The following is a 12,033-nucleotide window of genomic DNA, read 5'->3' as shown; positions in this document are numbered from 1 at the left end:
TCCCAACATTCTGTTTGCTTTTTTGACTGCCGCAGCACACTGAACCGACGATTTCAATGTGTTATCCACTATGACGCCTAGGTCTCTTTCTTGGCTTGTAGCACCTAATATGGAACCCAACATTGTGTAATTATAGCATGGGTTATTTTTCCCTATATGCATCATCTTGCACTTATCCACATTAAATTTCATCTGCCATTTGGATGCCCAATTTTCCAGTCTCACAAGGTCTTCCTGCAATTTATCACAATCTGCTTGTGATTTAACTACTCTGATAGATTTGATACATTCATATCTTAAAAGCAGTTGTAATTGTGAAAAAATATAATTCATTACCTCATTTAGAACGACATCAACAATGAACTCCAAAACATTGGTAGCCAGTCGTAACTATCTTGTTGGTGTGCTCATATCATAAAATCCTTAAATGGGCTTAAAAAATAGGAAAATACTAATAGTTAAAAATATGTAAAACCAAATTAAAAAAATAAAAACATTAAAAACATTAAAAAATAAAACATTAAAAAATCTAAAAGAACAAAATCAAGAATTGTGTGTTAAAAAGAACTGCTGGATTTACCTCTTAGGTTCGTGACAATATGCACACATCAAGTTCAAACAGACTGAGTGACTCCAAAACACGTCATGAAATGGTTTTCATGCAATCACAGCAGGAAGTCTGCAAAGGTTAAAACGTGTCCCAGAGAATAATAAATAATTAAAAGGGGAAAAAATGTGCATTGTGTTAATTTAGTACAATAAAATAGATAAAGCTTGCATGTATGTTACTCAAAACCAGTGAGTGTGGCTTAATGACGATTAAATTTGTGTTTAATTAAAACATCTCATATATGAGGCACCAATCAAAAATAATAAATGGGGTGCATGAAGAAATTATGCCAATTAGAGCTAAAGATAAGATTTGACAATTACAGCTCAATATGTACAAAAAAACATATATAGCAATAATCACTACATCGAAGGATTTGAATGACGGGAACACGAAAAAACTGTGTGAATTATATAGGAATGCTGTGAACGTAAGGGATAAAAAAGGAGGTAAAGAAATTTTTAATATCAAGCCAACCATAAAATGACTTAAACTGCGATCTTAAATATATTTAAATGCATAGTGTGTAAAAAGACTCTTTATGAAGGAAAACAGGACCGATCACGGTTGGGTATTTAAATTTGAACAAGTGGCGCGAAAAAGGGTTATCGGTCAAACCGCGAATAGACGGAGCAATTGAATGCTGTAAAAATGGGATTAAAAATGAAACAAACCTAAATAAAAATAGCACAAATCAGGGATTTAGTTGACATGCACTTCCAACTAATATCAAACGAACTGTAAAGCCACATAGACTGCAATCTTGGAAATATTCGAGCGCATGGCTTGTATACAACTCTTTGTAAAGAAAAGAGGGACCGATCGCAGTGGAGTATTTAAAATTGAAAAATTGGCGCAAAAAGGGCTGTCAATCAACCGCTGATGGACGGAGCAGTATAATACTAATGTAAATAACTAAATACAAGATGAATCCACAAAAAAAGTATTGAACCAGCTAATGATAAAAAATATGTTTTAAATTCAAAATGAATAAATAAAAAATAAAAATGAAAGTCATATTAAAACGATTAAAAATGGGAGTGGGGGAAATTAATAAACCAAAAAACATTTTTTTATTACAAAAGTAAAAATGGGATTTTAAAAATTGAACACAAATCAGGGATTAAGTTAGCATGCGCTTCCTACCAATATCAAACCAACTGTAAAGCCACATTGACTGCAATCTTAGAAATATACGAGTGCATGGCGTGTATAAAGCTCTTTGTAAATAAAAGAGGGACCGATCGCAGTAGGGTATTTAAACTTTAAAAAATGGCGCAAAAAGGGCTGTCAATCAACTGCTGATGGGCGGAACAGTTTCCCATCCTCTCACTGTCCCTTTATAAATTGACTCATATGATTATTTTGTATGTTTATTAGTCTGTTTTGTTTACGTTATTTTTCTGTGTGTTGTTTATGAATCATATTGTTATTAATGTTAATTTTGTAATGATTATTTTATTATAGCCCCTGAAGCAGCCCTTCACTGGGCGAAACTCAGGCCTAGAGTCGGGCATTCATGGATTAATTGTTTTCAATAAACTTCTTTTGAGGACCTCGGCATTCTCCTTGTTTTCATCCCTCACCGTCAGGAGCTGACAGCACAAGGATGCTGGAGTACAGAGGAGTTACTCTGGAGTATCAATTGGCTGAAAGCCTGTGCTGTTTGGTTGGCATGCTTGCAATTCATTGACCACTTTTAGGGTTTGGCTGTCTGAATGATGTTGGACAGTGTGACGATGGTGGCTTAAGTCATCAATAAGGAGGAGCCAAGAACCAACAAGTGTTGCAGGAAATAGCCCAACTCATGGAATGGGCAGAAGTACATCTTCAGGAGAGCTCGGCCTCACACATTGCAGGAAAAGACAATGTAAGAGCTGACTTTCTCAGTAGACAGAATCTGGATCGAGAATGGGAATTGTACAACAAAGTGTTCAGCTCATAGTGGGCCACATGGACCTTCCATTTCTAGGCTTGCTGTTGACATCACACAATGCGAAGGTTTCTCGCTTCTTCAGTCGTGGGAAAGATCTGAAGCTTTCGGGCATTGATTTCCTTGTGCAGGAGCAGCTGGAAGGCAGGCTTCTATATGCCTTTTTTCCCTGTGGCCCATGTTGGGCAGAATGATTCGGAGGTTCAAAAGACACACATGGTTGGTGCTTCTGGCGGCACTAGATTAACCCTGGAGGCTATAGTATGCAAATCTGTGGAGTCTTCTAGTGGAATCTCCTCTGTCCACAAGGCTCTGCTATGGCAGAGGCCTATTCTTCTCATAGATCTGACTTGATTTTTTGTCTTACGTTGTACTGCTTGAGAGGGCTCAATTATTGAAACATAGATGATCAACTGCTTTGATTTCCACCTTGCTTCAAGCATGAAAGTTAATCCCTTCCCTAGCTTATCTTTGCGTTTGGGAAGTGTTTGAGGCTTGGTGTGAGGAACAAGGGGTTCATCCTCATTCAGTTAAAATCCCACTCAGTTTGGATTTTTTTGGGTTTAAGGGCTTGGCCCTTAATTCCTTGAAGGTACAGGTGGTGGCTCTTGCCTGTTTCCGAGGTCATGAGAATGGTGAACTGTTGTCGGCCCTTCTGGTTATGGCCTGGTTCTTGAAAGGAGTGAGGCATCATCATCCCACCTTGCAGTTGCCGGTGCCCTTGTGGAGTCTTAATCTGATTCTGCGATCCCAACTTCGACCACTGCATAGCCTCTCCTTGAGGATACTTACTAGAGGATGGTGTTCTGCGTGTAGAGTTCTGAACTGTGAGCTCTGTCTTGCCGGGAACCATTTCTGCGAGTGACTCCGGGGGCGGTCCAGTTGTGAACTGTTCTGTCTTTTTTGCCGAAGGTGGTCTCAGATTTTTGCTTGAATTAATTAATTTCCATGCAGACTCTGGACAGGGAGAGAGATGTGGATGAATATTGCCTGTTACGGACCTTGGGTGTCAAGCGGCATATCATGAGGTATTGGAAGTTTCTAAACCTATCAGAAAGATAGACTGGCTGTTTATACCCCATGGTAGGAGTAAATAGGGTGAGCCGGCGTCACAGGCTAAGATAGCCCACTGGACTAAGGAGGTTATCATAGCCGCCTATGTGGATGCTGAGCAGCCATTGCCTAGTCAGGTTAGAGCTCATTCCATTAGGGCTCAGGTAGTGTCATAGGCGGGAATTAAACTGTTGTCTCCCGTCGAGTTTTGCCGAACTGCGACATGGTCCTCATTACACATCTTTTCTAGACATTACTACCTGGATGTGGAAGCCCAGGAGGATGCAACCTTCGTGCGTACAGTGTTGATCGGACTGTGGGCAGCCTCCCACCCTGTTCGGGAGTAGCTTTGGTACATCCCACTGTTGTGGATTAATCTGACTAAATGCTAAGAAAGGAGAAATTACTACTTACCTGATAATTTACTTTTCTTTAATGAAGACAAGTTAATCCATCTTCCTGCCCTTGGCTGCCGGATAGTGGTACTATTGTTCTCCTGAGCGACTGCATCTCCGGGGATTACTGGCAAGTATCAAATCCATTCCCTAAATTAGTGATATTACACTCCTTGTCTGACTCAATGCATTTTCTGTTAGCAGAGTGGTTGAATGGTTGTCTGTTAATTGTTATGATTATGTATTGTTTTGTTGTCCACAGTTGACTTTCGCAGAGAATACTGATGTCAACGCAGGGGTATGTATACCATGACATCAACTTTTCTCTGTCTCCATCTGCTAGTAGAGGTGCATAGCCCTCTGGTGTAGATTAACCTGTCTTCATAAAGAAAAGGAAATTATCAGGTAAGTAGTACTTTCTCCTTTAGGAGCCTGGCTCTTTGAAAATCACTTCTTGGAATTTTGTTCTTGAGATATTCAAAACTTTCAGATATTGATTATCTGTTTGAAACCAAAAGGTCCATAATCAGTCGCTATCTGGCTGAGCTAGGTAGCCAGATAAACATATCCAGCTTAGGCGGGATATTCAGCAGAGCAGCTGTGCCACTGAATATGCCCAGCTATTAAAAGTTAGCAAGATAAATTTATCTGAATAATTTTAGGACAGTTCTCCATCATGACCACAGTTAGCCGGATAAGTTATCCGGCTAACTCTGAATATTGGAATTAGCTGCATAACATAGCCAGCTAATTCAATTCCTTTGTTACGCCCCCACCCTGCCCACCTCTTATCCGGCTAAATAGTTATCTAGTTCAATGGTTATCCAACTAAGCAGCACCTACTGATCCCAAGAAGATATTCAGCCGTCACCGCTTACCCGACTAAGTGGCGCTGAATATGGACCTCCAAAAGTCCAAATGGGAAAGAAAACCACCTTAGAAGGGTTTAGGTTTTCCAAACTATTTTTATTTTTATTGTTTTTTCCTTTCAAATCAACTTCATTCAGTATTACAAAAGTGTAAAAAATAAATTAACATACAAATTACCACAGATAGTACAACATTTTAGGTGTCAGTTTCATGGAACAGAAGCGATTTAGTTATCCTGGACTAGATTTCACACAAGGTTGGAAGTGGCTAATGAGACCAGCATAGAGATGGTTTATAGTTTAACCAAAAATAACAGCACAGTTTTAAAAAAAATCTGTTTTTAACCTACTTTCTTATAGGTAGACTGCCCTTATAAGATCATCATGCCTATCTGTCTGTCTGCCACCGTCCCTCTCCATAAGTGTGTTCTGTTGTCTAATGAGTTTTGAATGTTTATTCCCTTACCTTCAGATTTTGGCCACAGACAGAACACTTTGAGAAACTTGGCTTCCCCTTTTTATGTGCCAATAATGCCCCCTACAGATAGAATCTGTTTCTTTTCCTTTCCTTAGAGAGATAGGCTAGTTCAGTTCAGTTAAAATCTCTGATAGATCAGAGCACATTGCAAAGTCATTGAGCTTTCTTAAAGCTGCCCTCTCATTAGTTACACTGAGCATTTGGAAAACTGTCCTGCCATTGACTAGAAGTCATAACTATAAGTAATTTCTGTACCAGAGAAGGAAATGAAATGAAGCATCATGAAATGTTCATACATCATCTTTTTTATTATTGACTCTCCTGCAGTAAAATCTGCCAGATTTTTGTATGGCATCTCAACAAATCTGGAGTGCTTTCATACTTCCATTTTGTAGTAGTTATTAATATAAATGTGGGGCTGGGTAGCTCAAGATTAATGTCACAGCACTACAGAATGTTTCCCCTCTTGGTCACCTGTTCAAATCCAGTTTACATCAGAATGATCTTTCTATCCACATTAAATAAACAGGAGTAAAATTGTCTCCTCCTTTTTAACTGGATTCAAGCACAGGGTCTGAGGTATGAGCTGAAGACAGTCTCTTCTTGGCCTTTTGGTTGAAAATGAGAATCTGTACAATATGGGAGATGCCACCTGACCACATTGGGGATACCGAGATGTAATGACCACTTCCAAAACAGGAGAATTAAATCTACAAAAAAGAAATCAGGTTAATAGGGACTTAAAATGGTGGTATTTATGAAGGGCAAAGATAGAAGAAGTGAAGTTTGAATGCATTTTGTGTATACAAGAAATGTGTCTTTGCAGTGCTAGGAGAACCAAGATGGCAGTTTAGAGAGAGAATATGTGGGGAAGTGCTCCCATGGCACTTACTGTAATTACCTCTGCTTTTCTCTTTGGTCTTTTTACAATGGAGAAAAAGAAAAGGTAGATCTGGGGATGTCCCACTGTTATTCTGGTGAACTTGCAATTGTGCCATCCTTCCAGCCCAGAGCTTCTTCAGCATTCAGCTGGTGTGATGCCTTTGGTTGAATCCGTTTCTACCGCCACCATGGGAAAGACGGTGTGGCTGGACACAGATGTGGAAATGTCACTGAGCCCAACAGCAGAGTGATTTCATTTGCTCCCTTTCTAGCAATATAGATGCTGGCATTGAATACAATGGTCTCAATTTGCTTACAGGAGAATAACTTTGGTGCTAACATGTGCAGGCCTGCTGGAAGATTGAGTTGGACATTGGAGCAGCAGACTTTCCAGGCAGCAGAGAGAACTGATGGAAGAGGTTTGGGGTCACGGAGAAATGAAAGATGAGTGGAGTAGCAGCCTAGTGGTTAAATCATTGGGCTATGAACCAAGGAAACCAGGATTCAAATCCCACCGTCGATCCTTGTGACCTTGGACAAATCACTTTACTCTCCATTGCGTCAGGTACAAAAGGGGATGGTAACTTTCAAACAGCAGCGTGGGCATACATGTATGTGCATATGCCGGCTTGTACCAATGGACGCGGCCATTTTATAACATATGTGTGTATATGCGCACATGATAGAAAACTGGCTGTACGCACGTACATGATTTTATATAGACACGCGCATGTATGCGCAAATGCCGGCTCTACTGCGCAAGTGGGGGATTTTATTAGATATGTGCGCCAACTCAATTTCCAGTTTCCCTAGTCCATTCCCAGTTCTCTCACTTAAAGTATAGGACTTCTAACCTCCTTAGTTAATATGCCTCCCTTTTAGCCCCAAGCCTTAAAACCGTGCTAACCGGCCTCATTTTATTGGTTTCATTACTTACACGTGATCTACAGCAGAAGTAAAGTTACGTGGTAGGGAACCCAGCGTGAGCTTGTGTGCGTAAATCCATTTAGCACACATTTCATGTTATATACTTGGACTGCCCATGCCTTGCCCAAACCCCGCCCATTTCCTGCTCCCATTTTTGCCTTTCCCATTTGTGCGCATACCGGGAGATAATGCGCTTACTTGGGTGCTTCTTAAAATCCGCGCAGCCTGCACCAGCCTGAGATACTCGCATTTCTCCTGGCTTTGGCATGCGTAATGCTTTTAAAATTCATCTGTTTGATTGTAAGCCTTCTGGGGATAGGGATACCTACAGTACCTGAATGTAATCCACTTTGAAGTGCCAAAAAGCAGAATAAAAATAAAATAATAAATAAAAATAAATAAACCAACATAAGGTATTTCTAAATGGAGGGATTTCTGCTTTTTCTTCCCAGGATAGAACTGGTTCTTCTCCTGAAGTGTTAGCTGCCATAGAATCCTTAACCAATAGACCTGTTCCATCTAGGTCTCCCTCTGTGCCCTTGGAAGGTATTTGGGGTTCTTGACCTTGTTAAACAAATCTATTGTCTCATTAGCTGTTATTACAACAGACATTCATGCTCAGATCCAGATACAAGAATCCACTTTGTCTTCACAAACTAAGAAGACTGGAAATTTGGAGAAGTACATTACTCAGTTGTCTGCAGTTCAAATAACCCTTGTCCAGGATAAATGTATTCATCAAAGGATTGAATTTGAGAATTTTAAATTTTCCTAAGATATCTCCTTTTCCTCTTCTAGAACCTTTTAAGCCCTATCTGTGTGAAATTTTGAAAATTTCCTAAAAAGCAATACCTCCTATAAGCAAGGCTTTATTTTTCCTTCTAGTGGGAAAACTGGAGTAACCAAAGAAGACAGGGTGTTGCTAATTTGTACCTTTTGGAGGAGTTAGAGAGATCAGTGGTGGATGAATCCCATTGTGCTACACTTCTTGTATTTTTTATATTCCCTCAAGATCAGGATTTGATTCTTCAGCTATTTTTTTGAATTCTCAGGCTCTTTGTGATTTAAAATATGGATATTTCTTTACTTATGTAGGGCTACACAGAACAGAAGGAAGACATTTTTGGCTAAGTGCTAGGAGGCAGTTGCAGACGTTGCCTCTTTTTTTGCTTCATTTTCCTTGCAAACGTATGCTTGTATTGAGTCACAAGAAGCTGTCTTTAAATCTTAAGAAAACCAAAGTCATGATAGTACAAAGGCCTGCTAAGCCTGAGCCTCCATTTTTCTTCACATTTGAAAATTTCAAAATATCTGTTTTAACATCTGCGAGGAGCCTGGGATTCCTAATTTATTTATGTATTTAAAGATTTTTATATACCGACACACTTTGAGTATCACATCGGTTTACATAAAACATGAACTTGGCATAGTAGCGCTTTACAGGGAACTCAGCATAATTGATAAAGTTATCTATGTGCAATCACATGAAAATGGTTGTTAAATCTGGATATTACAAACTACGTCTGTTGTGACCTTTAAAAGCATTGTTAGGTCATTATGAGTTAAGATCAGTAGCGCAAGCCCTGATCTATCCAAATATTGATTACTGCAACTGTTTATTCATTGGCTTGCTAGCTTATATTTTGCATTCTCTCCAACTGTTGCAAAACTTTGCTGCCGATCTGATCACTGGCTTAGACCGGAAGACCCATATCACTCCAGTGCTGAGAGAGGTATACTGGTTATCAGTTACCTGATGAATTCAGTTCAAGGCAGCCTTTCTAATTCATAGAATGCTCAGCCCGGATGCCCTACCATGGATGAATTTCATGCCGTATGTTGAGAACCCACTTGCAGCTTGAGATCTTCTTGAAGAGGCCTTTTGTAGATTTCATGTCTGCACTCTGCCTGCCTCTGTGAGACATGAGAAAGAGCCTTTTCCATGCTAGGGCTCACAATCTGGAACTTGCTGCCAGAAGTGATATGATTGACCATATGTACCAAATTGTTTAAAAGATATTTCTGTTACAGCTTGCTTTCATAGATGCTGTATGATTTGCTACATGTTGCTTGCATTCTGAGAGGCCATAGAATTCAGTTCTCTGAACTGTTCTGTTACATGCTATTAATATTCTGAGTGACTTCGGGATCTAGTGCTGTCAATTGTTTTATTATTATTGAGTTTTATGTTGTATTTTACTTATGTATGTATTCAATTGTAAGCTGCCTAGAACTGTGTTATAGATGACATGTAAATATTTGAAATAAATAATGTTAAATTTGTCTCTTTTGAGTCTTCTCAACTGAGATTTTCATTGACTCTAAGAAATCTAAGAGTGGTGAAGATAGATTTGAGATGTTTAGCTCAATTATGTGGTATCTGGGTGTATCCTCCCTCTTTAGATTTCCTATTTTCTTTTCTTTAATGCCGTTCCTAGGTTTTCCCTTGGTTCTTCTAAGAATATTGGTCTCTCTTAAGTGCACAAACAAATTCTTTTTCCTTTTCCTTTTTATCTTATTCGGACTAGTTCAGTAGCTCTTATTTTATTTTCTTGTATTATGTGCACTTTTTCTATAACAAGTTATGCTTGTATGTAATATGTTAAATGCATTAAATAAAAAGTAAAAATAAAAGAAATGAGACTTTGCTTAGCAGAGGTGATAGCAGAAGCAGTCACATCATAAGCCCTGTCAAATTATGACAAATGGACTTCTGTTGACATCACCCGGCAGCGTGGAGGGCTGATTGCGTGCTCCAACCTCCCCCGGGCACATTTCGCAGCAAAATATGGCTTTTCAACGGCGAACCGAAGTGGCTTTCCCTGCACGATAGTGCTGAAACCTCTGCAATATGGCGGGGAAATGAAAAACAATCGATCTCCAGCAGTTTTCTTTGAAAAAAAATGATGAGAGTCACAGCGAGCCAGCAGAGGAGAAAAATCAAGATGGCTGCGGTACACCGGAGCACAGCAGGTACAGCGTGCCTAAAGGCAATTTGCAGGCAGGTAGCAAACAGCCTACGCGGGAGGAGTTCTGAGGCTGGTTTTGTGATCTTCGCGCAGTCATGCGCCAACATAAACAAGAACTATTGCAGCTGATGGTAGAGCTGAAAGAGGATATTAATGAGCTGGGCCGCAGAGTGGATGAAACTGAAATTAGGGTGGATGCCCAGGCTGAGTCTATAGCTCAGCTCGATGGAAAATTTGAACTGTTACAAAAAAACCACGCTGACCTCCAAGATAAGGTAGAGGATTTAGAAAATCATGCCAGAAGATGTAACCTGCGCTTCCAGGAGGTACTGGAGAACTCCAAAGGTGAGGGGACTGTAAAGCTATCATTGTCAGCATATGCAAGGTTTGTATTTTGATAAATAAGCATTTTTCTTTCAAGGTATACAATTCTTACTGTGACCCAGAGAGGCGATACGTCATCCTGGAAGGGAGCCTGTATGGTCACACTATTATTTATGTTAACCTTTACGGACCTAATGTGGGGTGGAGGGAATTCCATACTAAACTTCGGCAAGCTCTTCTGAAATTTGATACCACTAGATTATGTATAGGTAGAGATTGGAATGAATGTGTGAATGCTCGGGTGGATCGCTCTGGAGGGAAAGGTAATATCGTAATGGGCAAGAATGAGGTTCAGGAACTGATGCATTTGTATGACTTAGTTCATGTTTGGAGGGCGCAAAATTCAAGTTCTAGGAGATTTTTTTCTCGGTAATAAGGTCCTGACTGCATCTGTAACAGACTCTGATGTACTGTCCTGCACCATTTTGACCATCATGCTTATTTCTCTTTCTCATAAAATAGGGGTACAGGTAGGTGTAAGTAGGCCATGGCGACTCAATGTTTCTTTACTAGGCCAAAAACTGTTTCAAGACAAAGTTAAAGCTGTAATGACCGATTTTTTCAGATATAATTCTGAAAATGATTTCAATCCTACACTTCGCTGGGAAGCCCTTAAGACACTGCTTAGGGGTCATATTATCGCTCATGCGAGTCATAAGAATAAAGTGCATAACGCTCAACAGGCTGAATTAGAGAGACAGATTAAGGGCCTAGAGAAGAAACACAAACAAGATTGTTCTCCAAAAACTTTGCAAAAACTCGAGTTAGCAAGAAACCAGTTACACGCCTCACAAGTTACCAAGCTTGAAAAAACCATGCGGCATGCTAGATAGCGTTATTATGAATTTGGCAATAAAGCAGGCTCCCTATTGGCTGAACCAATTCACACGCAGATACCAGTTCTGTTATTTTTGGTGTTCGAGATGGACAGGGGAAGCTACAGTATTTGCCCATGGCTATTAATGCTTTGTTTGCAGAACATTTTTCTAAATTTTATTGAGCAACACCCGAACCACCGGAGCCAACAGTTAAATCATTTTTAGAGGGACTTCAGCTTCTGTTGCACCCGTCGGTTGCACCCATCGGTTGCAGACAGCTGCGCTCTCTATTGCTCACCTTTTTTCTACCTGACTTAGTTCATTTCGGGAAGATGGCTGCCTCTGCTTCTCCTCACCGTACCCTTCGGTGTCCCCGGTCCAGCATGGGCGATTGCGTTTGCCATCTTTCTCCAGGAGTCACCTAGGGCACACGCACGCAGCCCCGTCCTTTACGTGCATCATGGCAGGAACCTCGGGGGCGTCCCTACTGCATGATGTCACTAGCTCTGGTATTTAATCTCCGCTCACAATTCCTTCTATGAGTTAACAAGGAAGCCTCCTTGCTGATCTCTCCACGTTGCCAGATGCTCCCGCTCTGTGTACTCTCGCTCCAGGACGACTTAGGTACCTGCTTCACTGGGGCCTTGCCTTGCTCCTCCTTACCCTCCGGGGTTACCTCTTACCAACTAGGATGCCTAAGGTACCTGCTCCTCGG

At 40.4% G+C, this 12,033-nt stretch overlaps 1 protein-coding gene and 1 long non-coding RNA gene across 3 annotated transcripts in view; one reads left to right on the top strand and one right to left on the bottom strand.

The window, feature by feature from the left end:
• Nucleotides 1-1,348, bottom strand: part of LOC115090218 — a 33,588-nt gene extending 32,240 nt beyond the window's left edge. For both annotated transcript variants that reach the window (XR_003856345.1, XR_003856346.1), the window contains exons 1-2: nt 581-1,348; nt 337-432 (exon numbers count right to left, since the gene is read on the bottom strand). This is a non-coding gene — a long non-coding RNA (uncharacterized LOC115090218). The remainder of the gene's footprint in view (nt 1-336; nt 433-580) is intronic.
• The window catches only part of LOC115090217 (coiled-coil domain-containing protein 57-like), a 166,928-nt gene that overhangs the window by 133,771 nt on the left and 21,124 nt on the right, over nt 1-12,033 (top strand). The window lies entirely within an intron of this gene.

Source organism: Rhinatrema bivittatum, chromosome 4 (genome assembly GCF_901001135.1).
Source record: "Rhinatrema bivittatum chromosome 4, aRhiBiv1.1, whole genome shotgun sequence".
In the NCBI taxonomy this organism is placed as follows: Eukaryota; Metazoa; Chordata; class Amphibia; order Gymnophiona; family Rhinatrematidae; genus Rhinatrema; species Rhinatrema bivittatum.
Note: the sequence above shows the minus strand (reverse complement) of the source record. Positions and strands in the feature narration are given on the sequence as shown.